This window comes from Gossypium hirsutum, chromosome A05, assembly GCF_007990345.1.
Source record: "Gossypium hirsutum isolate 1008001.06 chromosome A05, Gossypium_hirsutum_v2.1, whole genome shotgun sequence".
NCBI lineage: Eukaryota > Viridiplantae > Streptophyta > Magnoliopsida > Malvales > Malvaceae > Gossypium > Gossypium hirsutum.
Window position 1 is genome coordinate 64,464,515 of NC_053428.1, and position 13,134 is coordinate 64,477,648.

The 13,134-nt window shown below is 34.3% G+C and overlaps 1 non-coding gene across 1 annotated transcript; it reads right to left on the reverse strand.

Annotated features, from left to right (window-relative positions):
* Positions 1-779: 779 nt before the first annotated feature.
* LOC121229994 (small nucleolar RNA R71) lies at positions 780-886 on the reverse strand. Its single transcript, XR_005927945.1, has one exon. It is a non-coding gene; the product is annotated as a small nucleolar RNA R71 (small nucleolar RNA).
* Between the last annotated feature and the right edge of the window lie 12,248 nt (positions 887-13,134).

Consider the following 13,134-nt stretch of genomic DNA (forward strand, 5'->3'; position numbering starts at 1 on the left):
TCAAGAACGATTAATTATAAATTTTTAAAACCTGTCACGAATATCACGTATCAAGTTTTTGGCGCCGTTACCGGGGAACTAAGATATTAGGAACACTCGATTTTTATTACTTTAGCCATTCTACTTTATTTTCAATTTAAAAATTTATTTTATTTTCTAATTTTTCTTTTATTCGTTCCTGGCAGGTTTTTATAGTGTATGACTAGAAGAAACTCATCGAGACCATTACTGTTTGATAGTGGATCGATCACACAGTTTGTAGAAACCGAAAAGAACTAAGGTGAAGCTTACGATACACAGAGGAAGAGTAAGAGGACGATACTTCAACCACAACTGAGGAGATGGCTGAAAACCAGGAAAATCCGCTACCTCCTGTGATTGGCGCTGATCCAGTAAATCAGAATCCTGCTCCACGTACTATGTATGATTATGCTAAACCTTCTTTAACAGGAACTAAATCGAGCATAGTTAGGCTTGCTGTTGCTGCAAATAATTTTGAACTAAAACCTAACACCATTCAAATGATCAAACAGTTTGTTCAGTTTGATGGTTTGCAGGACGAGGACCCAAACACTCATTTGGCAAATTTCTTAGAATTTTACGACACTTTTAAAATCAATGGCGTTTCTGATGATGCCATTCACCTTCAGTTATTCCCTTTTTTCATTGAGGAACAAAGCTAAACCGTGGTTGAACTCGTTACCACGACGGTCAATCATTACTTGGGAACAAATGACCAAAATTTTTTATTAAAATATTTTCTGCCGATTAAAATGGCTAAATTACGTAATGATATCTCTTCTTTTGTGCAGATAGATTTAGAAACACTCTACGAGGCGTAGGAGAGATACAAGGACCTTTTGAGAAGGTGCCCTCACCATAGGTTACCACTCTGGCTACAGGTTCAAGCGTTTCACAATGGCATGAATCCTTCGACTTGACAGATGATTGACGCAACCGCTGGTGGAACTATCAACAATAAGACACCTGAGGATGCTTATGAATTTATAGAAGAGATGTCACTGAATAATTATCAGTGTCAAGTCATGAGGACAAAACCAACAAAAAAAACTGGCATTTTTAACGTCGATTTAGTCACCATGCTCTCCAATCAGGTAGAACTTTTGAATAAAAAATTGACGGTTTTCTTGGTTCTTCATAGGTTTACCCAGTAATGTAGTGCGAAGCAAGTAGAGGTGGATCAAGCAATTCAGATTACCCACCCTATGGCCACAACATAGAGAACAAACAGTTAAATTACATGGGTAATAATCCTTGATCTCAAAATAATCCTTATAGTAATACTTACAATGCAGGTTGGAGGAACTACCCAAATTTCTCATGAGGAGGCCAAGGGAATCAATGACCACTACCACCTTCAGGCTTCCAACAACCACTCTACCAACAATAGGAAAAGCCAAACCTTGAGGAGATGCTAACAAAATTCATCTCAGTGTCAGAAACTCATTTTTAGCATACTGAGACAGCACTTAAGAATCAACAAGCATTGATTCAATGGCTCAAAACTCAGATAGGACAGCTCGCCAAACTAATTTCTGAAAGACCATCAGGAAGTCTACCTAGTAACACTAAAACCAACCCAAAAGAGCACGTGAAAGCAGTTACACTAAGGAGCGGGAAAGTGTTAGCTAAATCTGAAAATAAGCCACCACAAGAAGCTGACAGAAAGGAGGTCAAACCCAAAAACAATGACAATCTAATGCCAAAAGAATATAAACCACCAATCCCATACCCAGCAAAGTTGAAGAAAGACCACATGGATGCACAATTCGATAAATATCTTGAACTTTTTAAACAACTGCATATTAACTTACCTTTTGTTGAAGCTATATCGCAGATGGCTACGTATGCAAAATTTTTAAAGGAGCTTCTAACAAACAAAAGGCAGTTTGAAGACTTATCTACAGTGGAACTTAATGAGGAGTGCTTAACCATACTCCAAAATAAACTACCAACCAAACTGAAAGATCCAGGAAGTTTTACTATTCCCTGCTTAGTTGGTAGTTTGAATATTGATAAAGCACTAGCTGATTTAGGCGCCAGCATTAATTTGATGCCATATAAAATGTTTAAACAACTTGGTCTTGGGGAACCTACACCTACTAGGATGAGTATTTAATTAGCTGATAGATCTGTTAAATATCCTAAGGGAATTATAGAGGACGTACTTGTAAAAGTAGATAAATTCATATTCCCTGTTGATTTCGTTGTGCTTGACATGGATGAAGATGTTGAGGTGCCTTTAATCTTAGATCGGCCATTTTTAGCTACTACGAGGGCTGTAATTGATGTGAGTGATGGTAAATTGGTACTTAGAGTAGGTGACGAAGAGATTATTTTTAAAATTTATGATGCCATGAGATTTTTAGAGAACAGGATGACTCGTGTTATTTTATCGACTCTATTGATTATGCTACTCAAGATTCTTTTTAGGAAATCGAATACAAGGACACGAGGGAACTGTGTCTCACCCAAGGAGAGGGGGTGGATGATGATTCTGAGATAGGAACCGAACTAAACTCCAATGAAACCTCCTCAAAATTAGTAGAATATGAGGGAATTAAGGTAAAAGATGAACTTAAGCAAAAACCCTCTATTGACGAACCTCCCAAACTGGAACTTAAACAATTTCTGAATCACTTGGAATATGCATTCCTTGGAAATAATTCTACATTACCGGTAATTATTGCATCCAACTTGCAACCCAAGGAGAAAGAGGAATTACTCTAAGTATTAAGAGAGCATAAAAGGGCCATAGCTTGGAAAATTTTTAACATTAAAGGGATCAGCCCTTCTTTTTTCACCCACAAAATTTTAATGGAAGATTAATATAAACCATACGTGCAAGCCGAAAAACGACTGAACCCTAACATGAAGGAAGTTGTTAAAGCTGAGGTAATTAAAATACTAGATGCTGGAATTATTTATCCTATTTCTGACAGTTCTTGGGTAAGTCCAGTGTAGGTTGTTCCTAAGAAAGGAGGCATGACTATTGTAGCCAATGAGAAGAATGAATTAATCCCCAAAAGGACAGTCACAGGTTGGAGAGTGTGCATTGATTATAGGAAGCTAAATGATGCCATGAGAAAAGACCACTTTCCCCTTCCATTCATTGACCAAATGTTGGAAAGATTGTCAGGACACATGTACTACTGGTTTTTAGACGGACTCTCTGGCTATTTCCAAATCCCAATAGCTCTTGAAGATCAAGAAAAGACGACATTTACATGTCCATACGGTACGTTTGCTTATCCTAGAATGCCTTTTGAATTATGTAATACTCCTGCTACTTTTCAGTGCTGCATGATGGCCATTTTTGACGAACTCGTAGAAGACATCATGGAGGTATTTATGGATGATTTCTCGGTTTTCGATAACTCTTTCCATCTTTGCCTCAAAAATTTAAAACAAGTGTTAATAAGATGTGAGGAAACAAACCTTGTGCTTAATTGGGAAAAATGTCACTTTATGGTTCAAGAAGGTATTGTGTTAGGACATAAAATTTCCAGTAGAGGGATTGAGGTTGATAAATCTAAAATTGAAACAATTGAAAAACTACCTCCCCCTAATTCGGTTAAGGCTATTAGAAGCTTCTTAGGACATGTTGGGTTTTATAGAAGATTTATTAAAGACTTTTCTAAAATAGCTAAGCCTTTGACTAAATTACTAAAAAAAGATGTGCCTTTTAATTTCGATCAGGAGTGTTTAGAAGCATTTAATACTTTAAAGGATAAACTAACTAAAGCTCTAATTTTAATTGCATCTGATTGGAATTCACCTTTTGAACTATTGTGTGATGCGAGTGATTTTGCTGTAGGTGCAGTTTTGGGATAGGGAAGAGATAAACATTTTCAATCTATCTATTATGCTAGCAGGACATTGACAGCTGCACGAGAAAACTACACCACCACGGAGAAAAAGCTGCTAGCTGTGGTTTTTGCATTCGATAAATTTAGGCCATATTTAATATTGTCTAAAGTTTTCGTTTATACTAACCATTCTTCTCTTCGCCACCTTTTGACTAAAACTGATGCAAAACCTCGACCCATTCAATGGAGCTTATTATTGCAGGAATTTGACTTGGAGATTAAGGATAAGAAATGAGCTAAAAATCTTACAACTGACCATCTCTCCAAGCTTGAAAACTCAAGTACCAAAGAGCCAGATGACATTGAAATAAATGATTCATTCCTTGAAGAATTTTTTTTTGCTATAGCTGATTCTGAGGTACCTGGGTTTGCAGATATTGCAAATTTTTTAACCGCTAACATTATTCCAAAAGGGTTGACACATCAGCAAAAGAAGTGATTCTTCACTGATGTGAAAAACTACTTCTAGGAAGACCCTTTTCTTTTTCGTAAATATACAGATCAAATCATTAGGAGATACGTTACAAGGATGGAAGCATTGAAAATCTTGGAACATTGCCACTCAAGACGGACTGGAGGACATTACGGTGGAAATAAGACTGCACATAAAGTTCTCGAATCAGGTTTTTATTGGCCCACTCTATTCAAAGACGCCAACAGGTATGTTACTTCTTGTGACAAAAGTCAAAGGATAGGTAATATATGCAAACGTGATGAAATGCCTTAGACATATATGCTCTCATGTGAAATATTTGACGTTTAGGGTATCGACTTCATGGGTCCATTCCCTAGTTCATTCAGGAATAAATACATCTTAGTAGCTATTGATTATATGTCCAAATGGGTTGAGGCCCAAGCTTTACCTACTAATGATGCTAGAGTAGTAGTATGATTCCTTAAGAAACTTTTCTCTCGATTTGGTACACCTAGAGCAATTATCAATGAGAGGGGTACTCATTTTTGTAATGCCCAATTTGACAAGACCTTTAAGAAATACGGAGTTCATCACAAAACAGCTACCCTTTATCACCCTCAAACTAGTGGCCAAGTCAAAGTAGCGAACTGAGAGCTTAAACGTATCCTAGAAAAGCCAGTAGAATTAAATAGGAAGAATTGGGCGATGAAAGTAGATGATGCTTTATTGGCTTATAGAACTGCTTTTAGGACTCCCATAGGAACATCACCTTACAAACTTGTTTATGGGAAAAGTTGTCACCTACCATTTGAGTTAGAACACAAGGCATTCTGGGCTATAAAATTTCTAAACCTTGACCCCAAACTTACAGGTGAAAAAAGGTTGATGCAGTTGAACGAGTTAGATGAGTGGCGAGCCAATGCATATGAAAATTCGCGCTTATATAAGGAAGCGACGAAGCGCCGCCATAACGCCCATTTGAAGCAACGAAGGCAATTTGAAGTTGGAGATCTTGTCCTGTTATATAACTCGAGGCTCAAATTGTTTCCTGGAAAGCTTAAATCATGATAGTCAGGTCCTTTCGTAGTTCAAACTGTGTTTCCATATGGCACAGTAGAGGTAAGTCATCCATCACAAGGCACTTTTAAGGTAAATGGACATCATCTCAAAATGTATAACAATGAGAATTTCAAAGATGATAAAGAGGAGCTACGGCTCCACGAAGTTACCTAAATATACCCACAAGGTAGAGTTGAGCTTAGACTATAAACAAGCGCTTCTCAGAAGGCACCCCAGCACTAACGCTGTTAACTTCTTTAAATTTTAGTCTTTAACATTTAATTCACTAGCTTAGTCACTGAACATAGGATTTCTAGAACCACACGGCCAGGCACATGGACGTGTCGTAGTTCGTGCACATAACACGGGAGGCAACACGTCCATGTGATACGGCCATGTGAAAATAGAGCAAAAACATTTCGCCAACATGGGATCCTATAAGTTGCCATGGCCGTGGGCAATCCTGCCAAATTAACACGGGCGTGCGACACGACCGTGCCCATCGACTGTGGTCGAGCTTGCCAAAATAACATGGGCGTGCGCCTGCATACACGGGTGTGGGAGAAGCGAACGAAAATTGACACGGCCATGCAACATGGCCGTGTAAACCAATGCACCCAATTTCAAAAACCACGAAATGCACGGGTTGAAATGAGGGCACACGGGCATGCCCCATGGCCGTGTGCCCAAATTTCTCTATAAACACCTATAATTTATTTTATTTTTATCTTTATATTTTGAAATTACTTTTTATTCCCTTTTAATACTATTTTATCCTGAGTTTTTAAAATTTTTATTTTCGGCTATTACATTACGAGTAATTATGCTTCATTATATTTTCTAAAGAGTTCCTGATTTGAACACAGTCATAAAGAGCTCCAAAGCTCATCATCAAATAGGAACTAAAGACTCCAAGGGCAAAGGACTTATGGATTAATGAACCTCTACCACCATCGGAGTATCCTCCTCCACTCTCATCATTGCCTTGGCTGATTATTCTCCATAACTCCAATTCAAGGAATTCATTCATCATTCAGGAAGTTTCACTTCTCTCCCTAACTTATGATTATATATCTATATGTTTCAATATATCTATCTTTGTATATTGAGGGCTATGTACATCTTGAGTGTGGGGGGTCTTTTATATCATCATTAGAAATCCCTGAATTTTTTCTTATTCTCACGTGAATCACTCATATCACTATTAGAATGAGTTTTAATTAATTTATGATTTTTATTGATATGTCTTGAATTAAAACATAGGCATTTATGCATTGATTGTTTAAACTTTAAGACATTAGGGAATCAAGCATTATAAGTTGATTTTTGAAGAATTAAAAACTTTTAGGCTATTTCCCTAAGTTTAGGTATTATCGTGAGTTGAAATTCACAAGTTTAAACATCAAAAAGCCATAATTTTTGTGAGATCTTGAGCCTTTAGAGCATATTTTATTTCTTTCATTCTCACTTTCATTATGAGTGCATTAGTTTTGATTTGTTATTCTAGAACTTGCTTGCTTATACATGTCAAGACCACACCATTTGAGTTGATATGTCAAGATGATAAAGACACTTAGGTTTAACCCACTCACTCCACAAAAGCCTACCTTCATAATTAACCCTTAGTGATCCGCTTTGAGCCTAACAAGCCATTAATTGATTTACCCTCAATATTAACCCATAACCCATTATTGTTGAAATCCCCTAATTTGACCCTTATTTTTGTCGAGATTTAATTTGAAATAATTGCTTAGCTATGTTTTATTCTTTGTTGTGATAATTAAGTTCTGTGTTATTTTACTTATTCTTAAAAAAAATACTCTAATACATATTAGTAGTAATTTGTCGTTTTTGAGCTTGAGTGTTAATTCCATATTTTGAGAAGAATATTCAACTGATGACTAGTTATTTTTCTAGCTAGTTAAATTTTCAATTCAATCTTGATTCTAACCTTTTCTTTCAGCTTGTGACCACACCCCCTAACCAAAGCCACATTACAACCCTCTAAAAGACCTTTTTGATTGATGTATCAGCTCAATATATAGTGGTGGAGATTTGATTTTCAAGCAAGCCTATGGTAATAACTTTTCATATTGACTAATGAGTGCTTTAATTGATTTCCTTAAACACCTCAAGTGATTTGAGTGAATCTTTAGTGAGGATGTTAAACTCTATGATATTTTGATCAAAGCTAATCACTTAGATAAGGGGAGACACCTATGTTTTCGTGATAAAAGGCTCAACTTGGAATGTTTGAAACTTTGGTGTACTTTTAGTTTAATTTTCAATGTATGATTACTTATGGATTATGTTGAGATATTATTGATAGGGATTATAAATTGAGAAGAATTTATTTTGATTGTGAGTTGAGGATTTTGCTTGAGGACAAGCAAACGCTTAAGTGTGGGGGTATTTGATAAACCGTAATTTATACATATTTTTATCCCATGCTTAGCACATTTATGGATGGTTTTTCCTTAGATTTGGTGAATTTGATGCTCCTAATTTTTTTATTTTCATGTTTTATACTTAGGTGAGCATAGGAGAGTAAAAAGAGCGAGAAACGGGCCGAAAATGGAGAAAATGGACCCACGTAGGAAATCAACACGGCCTGTACTTTCTCATACGGGCGTGTCACATAGCCGTGTCCATTTGGCAGGATCGAAGCACGACTTATATGGGTAGAATACACGCTCATGCCTATTCAACAGCCTTGACCACGGGCTGGAGTAATCGCACACGAGCGTATCCCTATCGAGCCCAAGTATAGTCATATTCAGAAAAGGCCAATTTTGAGGGCTCTTAGGCATTTGAATGCCTATTTAAATACCTGAGAAGGCACTTAGAAGGGGGACGCAGAGTAGGAGGCAAGGAATTACTCAAGGGAAGCCGATTGGTCCATCTCAGAAGCGGGATTCATCATCAAGACTGAAGATCTCCCTTCAATTTCCATTCAGGGGTTTTGAGTTTTCTTTATGTTTTGTATTCATTATTCTTCTGAGATGTTTTCTCCTATAATTATGAACTAAACCCCCTAAATACCTAAGGGGAATGAAACCTAAGATACATCTTGTTATTATTATCTGAATTGTATGATAAATATTTGACTTGTTCTTAATTATGTGTTATTAGTTCTTGTTTAAATATTCCAGGATATTGATTCGAGTTAATGCTTTTATTCAGAGGAGGAATAGACCCTGCCTAAGAGTAAATTTGCCGTAATTAAGCGGATTTGATTGCATGCCTAGAGATCGGGTGATAAGATTTTGCCGGATTAGGGTGGAACCTAATAAGGGGATCCATAGATCGAGTTAATGCAACACTAGGGAATTAATTAGAAAGAGATTTCAATTAATCAATCTAGGGTTAGACGTTATTAGTCTTAAGAGAGATGATAATATAACTTAGGGATTTCTACGAATCAAGTCAAATGAATAAATCGTCTGATTTAGAGTCAAATAACAAGTGAAGTCTAGGCGGATTTTTCCTTGGGTATTGTCTTAATCAATCGAATTTCCCCAAAAGCTTTTCCCCAATTTCTCTCTGTGCACTCTTAGTTTAGTTAATTAGTTTAGATAAACAAATCCCTTAATTTTTAGGCTAGATAATAAAAAGAAAGTAATTACTAGTACTCTTGGTTCCTTTGGGTTCGACAATCCGGTCTTACTAAAGCTATACTACTATTCGATAGGTACATTTGCCTTCATCGTGATAATAGTTAGTTTCAAGAATGATTAATTATAAATTTTTAAAACCTGTCACGAATATCACGTATCAATTGCTCCTATTATATAGGAGGGGCAAATCCTATCTTGATCAATCATATCCAACTACACAGACTGTGGCATACCTAACATCAGATTTTATAGTACAACATGTTACGGTAGACATTTGACTATATCAAAATATATGACTCACAATGTTGGGACAATGATCATCTCAAGTCTAAGGATCGTATACATAGTTATCACTATGAGTAATGTTGTGACTATTACATAATAATCCAAGAAACATACTCATAACGGGTCTTTAACACATACCCATGTATTGATTTTGACATCCTTATGTCAATGACAACACATTGTCATCAATAAACTACACATTAGTCTTAATGCATTATTATTGTCCAAGCCCACAATAATACTTGACTAAAGACCTTTTAAGAATAACCATATTATTCTCATGATTTAATTATTAATTAATTTGTTTACACACATAGAAAAAGAAACTCAAATAACACCGGTAATTCATTATATTAACAAATAAGGTAAAACGAGTATGTGATTACAATCATTTCACGATTGGTCTATGGACATACTCTAACAATAAGAAATAGAAAGTTGGTGTTTTGGGTATGCAACTTCTGCAGTATGTAGCATTATTTACAATAAAGATATTCAGAGCTCAACTAATGGGTAAATGATATTCTTTCATCTGTATTACATGATAGATGAAAATTAAATTTGGCCATAAGTCATTCCCCTTTATGATAAATGACTTGATTACTATTTGATAGTAGTTGAATTTTCATGAAAGAAGATGTAATGGTTACCTTGAGATAAAATAGGATCATATTTTGAGAATGGATTTATTGCAAAGAGATTGAGGATATCTTATGAGGGTATCACACCTATGACAATGTCATTGGACGAGCACTGATTGAATAGTTTTCATAATGATAGGTAATTAAGGAGATCTCAATCACAATACTATAATGGAATGACATCGTGACTAAATAAGTTTATACTCAATAGAATGAAAAGCTTAAACTTAATTACAAAATTGTTTGAGCCCTAATTAAATATGACCAATCAGTCCCTCTGCTAGCATATTGAAACTAGAAATAAATTGCATGTAAAGCCAAATGAACAGAAATGATGAAGTTAGAGAGTGGGTTACATTCACAAATGAATATGTTTTCTAATTGAGTACAAAAATCACTTGAGAATTATTATTTAGTTAATTATAATTAAATACTTGAAGTTCAAAAAATGGAATGAAATTAATGATTCATTGTGAATAAGCTAAATATGAAAATTAAATATATTTCATCATAGATTCTTTTACGGTGAAGTTGTGATGACTTTAACAAAACTAAAATTGGGTTGAGAAAATAATTTAATTGGAAAATATTAATTTATTTAATTTGATTAATTAATTAGTAATATTTATAAAGTGTTAGGATAAAATTCCAAGAAGCACATATAATTGGACCCAATACATGAGAGGTCTAATTCCTCTCATATAACATTTAAGGGGCAACAACCCTAGTGCATTTAACTATGGTCTACCATCCCCTCTTCTAGTTCAAGTAGGAGACTTGTTTTTCTATTAAATAAATATTATTTATGTTTTACTAATTCAATCAGGATTCTCCAATCTCTCCTTATAAATAGATGTCACTAATAGGCCTTTAAATACACAAGTTTTACATAAGTTTCACATAACTTTGAGATATTGTTATTCTGCCAAAATTTAGAGAGAATTTATTTTCTAAGTATAAATTCTATTTTCTTGGAATAACAATTCTATCAGATTCTATTGAGAGAGAATTAATTTCCTACTAAAGTAATAAATTATTTCTAGTTCTATGTTTGATTCATAATTGTTCAAACCCACACTCGAAGAGATTAGTGGTACAAGAATAGTGGGGAAGCTCGTTCAATAGCCTTGTCTTAAGTGTGTGTTACCCTCATTGGATATCTTTTAATCTTTTTGAGATAAATTTGTTTCCCTTATATGATTATATTTTATCTCATGGTTACCATTATGTCTACATTAATGAAAAGTCAATTACTATAAAATAGTAATTAAAAAATTTATCATTGAGACAAATGACTCGTAACCATGTTATTTTTTATTTATCATGCTATATTGATGAAAGGATATTATTTATGCTTTATTGGCTATGAGTTCCACTATTATGGAATGACGATACATCAAGCCGAAGTCGTATTATAATAGCCTATTTTTGGTCAAATCAGAATAGTTGTTTCAGAACCACAAATCCAAGGTTAAAATAATTATTTTATTATTATTTTAATATTTACAGCATGATATTGTGATTGTGTGAAATTTTCGTTGAGAAACTTCATCGTTTGAATGCTTAATTTGATAAAAAGGACTAAATTACGTAAAGTGTAAAATGTATGTTCTAATAGTTAAAGGTATTAAATGACTATGAAATTAAATAGTGGAGGTCCTTATGTGGTAAATATACCATTCTTATTATGGGTGGACAATCTTGGACTTCATTTAAGTGTTATTAATAGTTTATAAGTAAGGTTAAATAAGTAATTTGATTAATTAAAATAAATTAAATAAAACAAAAACCAAAAATTTTAGTCCATCTTCCTCATTCTAGCCAAAATTAAGAAAAGAAAAACATCCATGGATGCTATTTAGGGTTCGACAATTGCATGGATAAATTGGCAAGTGATTTTGGCTCGGTTTTTATTGATTTCTATGTTTTGAGATTGTTACAACTAGGTTTAGCCAGCCGAAGGACTAATTTGCAAAATTTTTAAATGTTTAGGATGTTTCCACTGATGAATATGTATGAGCTTTAATGATTGATGATAGATTATGAATGTTTGATGATAGTTTTACAAGTTTTGTTAAGTGATTTTTAGTGAAAATGCAAATTAGGGATTAAATTGTGAAATGTGGAAACTTTGTGGTTAAAATATTAAATAAATGAAAAATATGGGCTACTAGGGACCTAATTGAAAATTGGCTAGCATGGGTTGCGGTTGAATTGCATGAATTTGTAATTTTATAAAATAAGGACTAAATTGTAAAAATATGAAATATTAAGGGCAAATGTGTAAAGTGGTTTTAATGTGTATATTAGATTAAATTGAATAGAGAGATTATTAAATAATCTAAATTTGATATTATATAGATCAAGAAAAGTGAAATACGGATTTAGATCAAGAAAAGAACAAAGTTTTGGATTAATCGACTTGTTTTGCCGTTTTTGCATCCGAGGTAAGTTTGTATGTAATAAGCTTTGTTTTAATTGTATTTTAAATACCTTAATATTGCCTAAAATGTGAATTATGACCTTACGGGCACATTTGACAAAGATTTGGCATTGGAAACCCCAGTTGAACCTTAGGAATAGAGTAGGATACAAATGACATGTCATTAGGGGTTACATTGAGTTGGCTTTGGGCCATGATATTGGCACTTAGGGTGCGAGACTCCCGAGTATCTGACTTATATTCCAAATGGTTCAACGGGTATATCGAAGATATGAAATGGTGAGAATAGATACGAAACAGTACAGGTATGTACGAAAACTATGTGAGCATCGAATTTAAGGAAATTATAAGTTCATGGTTATAGTTGTGATTGAATACAAGTTAACATTTTGCTTTGAATGTTTTGTAGCCTATTATGTTTATATTATTTGATTGTGAATAAATGGTGAGTTTACTTATTAATTCATATGAGCTTACTAAACTTTATAGCTTACATCGTTTGTTTTTCTGTGTTTTATAATGATTTTAAAGCTAGCTTGGATTCGGGGATCGTTGGAGACTTCATCACACTATCCAACTATCACTTGGTACTTTTGAAATTAAGTTTTGGTCATATGGCATGTATAGGGACTTTGGGTCATTTTGGTATATGTTAGTATGAATTTGGCCATTTGTGTTGGCTTGTAAAAGTTAAGTAATTTGTTTGTGTATAGCCATGTGAGTTAACTTATTTTGGAAAATATGGTGATGTATATATATGTACTAATGCTCTTTGTTGATGTGG